At 39.0% G+C, this 6,276-nt stretch overlaps 1 pseudogene; it reads left to right on the forward strand.

The window, feature by feature from the left end:
- Positions 1–780: 780 nt before the first annotated feature.
- LOC121799165 lies at positions 781–3,307 on the forward strand (annotated as a pseudogene).
- Positions 3,308–6,276: the final 2,969 nt, after the last annotated feature.

Consider the following 6,276-nt stretch of genomic DNA (forward strand, 5'->3'; position numbering starts at 1 on the left):
TTATGAGTGCAGACTCCCAGAAACCAAATTAACCGTTTTCTTTTCCTTGAGTTGCATGTGATTATAAGTGCGCTTGTCTTGGAATTTCGTGTATACTTCTCCTTATGTTACTTCCCTCACAAATCACTCAGTTCACATAACCAAAATCTCCCCGTTAGTCCTCAATAATACTCTTCCCTTTTCGCTAAAAATGACCCACTTTTTACTAGCATGAATTTTATGAAATTATTTGACTTTATAAACAAAAAATATGAATTTTATGAAATTATTTGACTTTATAAACAAAAAATAGATAAAAATATGTGAATCTTATTTTTATATATAATAAAATATGAAGGTGAGAGTCAGTAAGATAAAAAATCCAATTGCGAAAAATAGTAAAAATAAAATGAGATATTTATTGATAAATGAATAGAAACATAAACACGGGTACATGTTTACTCACCTTTCCGCCCCTTAATATGTGTCCTTTTTTGACCTGACATGAGTTTTAAAAAATGTAAAAGAAAGTGAATTAAAAAAGTTAGTGTGGTTAGTGAGTCCTACTTTTATTATGAGTATCAAAATGGAATATGAGTAAAATGTGTGAGTGTAATGTGCAGCCCACTACTAAAAATAGTAAAATGAGACTGATCAAAATGAAAAATTAAGACATTATAAAATACGAGATGGAGGGAGTAATATTTGTAGTATATTAAAATCTTAAAGACAGTGTCCCCTCCCTGTTATATATTTATGGTGACTATAGCTTGGTGTGGTTGAACCAATTTTCCGGAAAGCATGATCACCGGAAAAGACATCTACGATGTCCTCGCGGCCATCATCCCCCTCTACGTGGCCATGATCCTGGCCTACGGCTCGGTCCGGTGGTGGAAGATCTTCACCCCGGACCAGTGCTCGGGCATCAACCGCTTCGTGGCCGTGTTCGCGGTCCCCCTCCTCGGCTTCCACTTCATCTCCACCAACGACATCTACGCGATGAACTACCACTTCATCGCGGCCGACTCCCTCCAGAAGGTGGTCATCCTGGCCTCCCTCTTCGTCTGGCACGCCGTCAGCAAGAAGAGCAGCCTGGAATGGATGATCACCCTCTTCTCCCTCTCCACCCTCCCCAACACGCTAGTCATGGGCATCCCCTTACTCAGGGCCATGTACGGCGACTTCTCAGGCAACCTTATGGTCCAAGTTGTAGTGATGCAGAGCGTGATCTGGTACACGCTCATGCTCTTCCTGTTCGAGTACCGCGGCGCCAAGATGCTCATCACCGACCAGTTCCCCGACACCGCGGCCTCGATCACATCATTCAAGGTCGACTCGGACGTCCTGTCCCTGAACGGGCGCGAGCCCCTCCAAGCGGACGCGGAGATCGGCCACGACGGGAAGCTCCACGTCGTGGTCAAACGGTCCGCGTCCGCCTCCATGATCTCCTCCTACAACAAAGGGATCCACTCCTCCGGCATCACCCCCCGCGCCTCCAACCTCACCGGCGTCGAGATCTACTCCGTCCAATCCTCCCGCGAGCCCACCCCCCGCGGCTCCAGCTTCAATCAAACCGACTTCTACGCCATGTTCAACAGCAAGGCCGCCAGCCCCAAGCACTGCTACACCAACAGCTTCGGCGGCGACGTCTTCTCCCTCCAGTCCTCCAAGGGAGCCACGCCCAGGACCTCCAATTTCGACGAGGAGATGTTGAAGAAGAAGAAGAGGAACGCCACCGGCCGCAGCATGAGCGGGGAGCTCTTCCACCCCCCGCCCCCGCCGCAGGCCTCGTACCCGCCCCCCAACCCCATGTTTTCCGGGCCCAGGAGGAAAGACAGCGGAAGCGCTAGCAACAACAACAACAACAACGTCAACATCAGCAACACCACAAGCAGCGCGAGCACCGCTCTCCTCAACATCAGCAACAGCAACAGCAACGCCAGCACCACTGTCCCCAACAAGGAGCTCCACATGTTCGTGTGGAGCTCCAGCGCCTCCCCAGTCTCCGAAGCAAACATGAGAAACGCCGTCAACAAAGCCGCCTCCTCTGACCTCTCCAGCATCGACGATGCCGCTCTTGCACATTCAAGAGGTAGTTAGCTTTCATTTTCTGTCTAGTAGTAACATTAATTTATTGATCAGTTCGGGATCGGCAGAGAACAACGGGAAGAAGGAGATTGAGATGGAGGATGCGGTCAAGTTCCCGCCAAATGCATCTCCGTATTCCTGCCACAAGAAAATGGATATGGAGGAAGGTGAAGTGATGGACAAGAAAACGCAGATGCCACCAACAAGTGTGATGACCAGGCTTATTCTGATCATGGTGTGGAGGAAATTGATCAGAAATCCCAACACTTATGCTAGTCTCTTTGGCCTCATTTGGTCTCTTGTATCATACAGGTCTCACTTTTTTTCATTACAATTAACCTAGCTAGCTTTTAAATTTCATTGACGTTGTTGATGATGACGATCTATCAACTGCAGGTGGAACATTGAAATGCCATCAATTGTGAAAGGTTCCATTTCTATTTTGTCTGATGCAGGCCTTGGCATGGCCATGTTCAGCCTAGGTAACATTTTTTTCACTTTGATTTCAATTTTGTTAAGTTAATTAATAAATAATTTTGCAGGTTTATTCATGGCATTGCAACCAAAGATGATAAATTGTGGGAAGTCTGTTGCCACATTTTCAATGGTTGTTAGGTTCTTAACCGGTCCGGCCGTCATCGCCGCAACTTCCATCGCCATCGGCCTCCGCGGCGTTCTTCTACATGTCGCTATCGTCCAGGTCCAATTTCTCTACATTAATTTTAAAAAAAGTACTATAATATACGCAACTTATTGAAATAACTCTCTGGAAACAGGCTGCGCTTCCTCAGGGAATTGTTCCTTTTGTGTTTGCTAAAGAATACAATGTGCACCCAGACATACTTAGCACTGCGTACGTATTTTTATACGCAAATACAAGAAATGTTAGCATTATAACGCACCCCTACCAATATGTGTATAATTAATTCAGAATAATAAGATGATTTAATTTAATTTGTTATGTGATATTTATTGCAGAGTTATTTTTGGAATGGTGATAGCCCTGCCCATAACAATTCTGTATTATGTGCTGCTTGGGGTGTAAGGCTGTGTTTGGAAGAGCAGAATGGAGAAATTGTTTGGGTTGCTGAATCCAAGAAGTGGAGATAAATTTAATCAAATGTGATTCTACTAGATTAAACTTTAGATGCAGCCTTGGATATTAATTATCCTTCATTGGAGTCGGTGTACAACTAGGAAATCATGTGCCTCTTCTCTGTTAGCTTATTATATTATACAATTTTTTAAAAATATTCCTTGTCATTTTTCCTTTTTTTGTCTTAGAACGAAATTAGTACAATTTCTAGATGAGCTATTTAAATTAATAGTATTAGCTTATTTTCTCATTGGTACTTGTATTCTCATACAGCAAGCTCTTACTAATTAATTTAATTTATTAATTAATGTTATTCGTTGTTTAAGATATTTACTATAGATCCCGCCTTTATGAATACTGTTACATTTATTTAGGAAGACAGTAAAATCTAATTTCTGACAAATGTGCTAAAGATACTCTTTGTATTATTCATTATTTCAATTATATTAGAGACAAGATCTTGTTAAGCGGAAGTCAAACAAGAAGAATGAGCTGAAATTTAATTTAATTAACACATATTTCTATATCTAACAAATTTAATCTGCAATGACGTTGAATTAACCCTTCATGCATGTGGATGCTTTGCATATAAAATTGATTGAATGCGAAATTAATTGTACTTTGGGAAAAGACGATGCCCCATTTCATGGCATTCTTATTCAACAGATATTTATGCAAATAATTAATTGATAATTGCTGCAAATTTAGCATCTTATTTAGTATTTTAAATGGCTGTAACATGTGAGATAATTTCCTTGTTAGGAGGCAAAGAAACATTTTGCCATTTGATCCTTCTGGGTTTTCCCGATCTGATAACTATATAGATCTTTTAATATGAGAAAATACGTACGGATTTGATTCTTCATGACCAAAAAATCTTTCCATATTAAAAATATATTTACGCAGCGTATATAACTGTGTAACGTAACATGTTATATTATATAGTACAATGTTTTATATGAGTATATAAATACAGAGAGAGAGAATTGTCTAAAAAATACTACTAGTAGCTTTTAGTAGTATATTATAATAATAAATTTGATCAAATATAGTGTATATCAAGATTCAACGCTCAACAATGATGCCACGTGGTCACCAATTTTAATGACGTGTACCGTGAAAGAGCAATGGAGGAATTGTAAGAAACATGATTTGACTACGAAAAATCAATGGATATCACTAATTTATACAACAAATTTCGTCGATATCACAATGAGATATCACAATGAATACGACGATGATAATAGGCAAATTTTTTAGGAGTATAGTTACAGTTATTATTGTAATGGCTTTTGTATCATCGTCGATCGTCAATGAATATCGGTTATAGTTATTATCAGTGGGGAAGTATAATGAATGAAAATAAATTTTTTATGATGTTTAAATGTTCATCATAGAAAATATAAATTAAAAAGCAAAGAGAAACATAATACATGGAGGAGTACACATTATAATGCAAAGAAAAGAGACAAAATTTGAGATAAAAAAATAGGGGAGTCAAACTCGGAACCTATGGGTTGCAAGACAGTGGGCCGGACCAAATGCATCATTGAAATCTCATATCATACATAGTTTGCATATATAATATATACAAATGAGAAAATGATGGGGGACCATGTGGGCCCCCGACTAAACGTGGCTTCGCCATTAGTTATTATCGTATAAGGGTGTCCACAATAGAGTAGACTTGTCTAAACCCAAGCCACAAAAAATTGGCCAATGCCAAGAAAACTTGTCCAGAGCCTAAAAAAATTTGTCCACCCTAATAGTGGACAAGCCCAAGCCATAAATTAATGATTTTTTTCATTCTTGGTATATTTTAATTTATCTAGAATAAAAATTGTCGGACTATAATAATTATTAAAAAAATGCATAATTTAATAAAAAAAATTAAAACCAAATCTTCGTTGCATTTTGAGACTATAAAAATTAGGGTGTAAAATGTGTGTGATGTGAAAATGTGTGGAATGAGGTATTTATAGAAATTTTTGAAAATATTTTTAAAAAAATCGGAACCTGGGCGGGCGCTGCGGCTCTCGGCCGCCACTATAGGGCGACGCGCCCCGCGCCCAAGAGCCTCGGCCAGGCCAACTCCGCGGCGCGCCTACGGGCGCCCCCTCCCCCCGCCGCGACTCTCCTTGTCCCCTATAGGGTGCCGCGGCTCCCTTATTGTGGATACTCTAAAATCATTGTCAATATATGAATTACTACTATCTTTGTTTTCAAATGACTGGTGACACCTGAGTGTGATGCACACTGAATGGATCATAGTGATATAAATACCTTTTTTTATTAATCCAAGTACGAAATCAAAGTGAGCATGTGTAACTTAGTTCACAAATATTACCTCCGTCTCTTACAAATAGAAACTATTTTCATTTTGGATCGTCTCTTCAAAATAAAAAATTTCTAAACTTTCTATTTTAGGAAGTAGACCCCGCAATCACTAACTCTATTTTCACTACTTTTTCTTTTACTCTCGCTTAATTTACTCATTTTCTCTCCATCTCTCTTATTTTACCAATTCTTCTCTCCTATTTTACCAATTGTTCGTTAAAACTCGTGCCGTTGCAAATGTTTCTAATTTTCAAAGACGGAGGTAGTATATTTTATGAGGCATTACTAAATAGACCCAATAAAGGCGTGCTTACTTTGAGGGAAGATAATTGATGCACAATTTAATATGCAAGTATACGTTGCAATTCTAATATACTACATCCGTCTTTAAAAATAGACAAAATTTTAAATGGTACATGTTTTAATGTATAATTGGTAAAGTAAGAGAGAGAGAAAGAGAAAATGTGGTGAAAGTAGTGTTAGTGAATTGTAGGGTCCATATTTAAAATGATGTGTATGGTTAGTATTGGTTTAAAACTTTTCATTTTTAGAATTAGACTAATTTTCAGATTACGGAGACTATTGCAAGCAAATGTTATATATTATCCGGATAATGGTAGTGATAAAATGCAAACTCTATATATTGCACAAACTCCAAACTAAGATTTGGACCGTTAGAAAACGTCAACAGATGACAAAGTAATAGCAATAAAAAATGTCAACACAGTGTCAACACAATTTCAACACAGCATCAACCGTTGACAATGTATTGACAT

The sequence above is a fragment of the Salvia splendens genome, chromosome 4 (genome assembly GCF_004379255.2).
Source record: "Salvia splendens isolate huo1 chromosome 4, SspV2, whole genome shotgun sequence".
Taxonomy (NCBI): domain Eukaryota; kingdom Viridiplantae; phylum Streptophyta; class Magnoliopsida; order Lamiales; family Lamiaceae; genus Salvia; species Salvia splendens.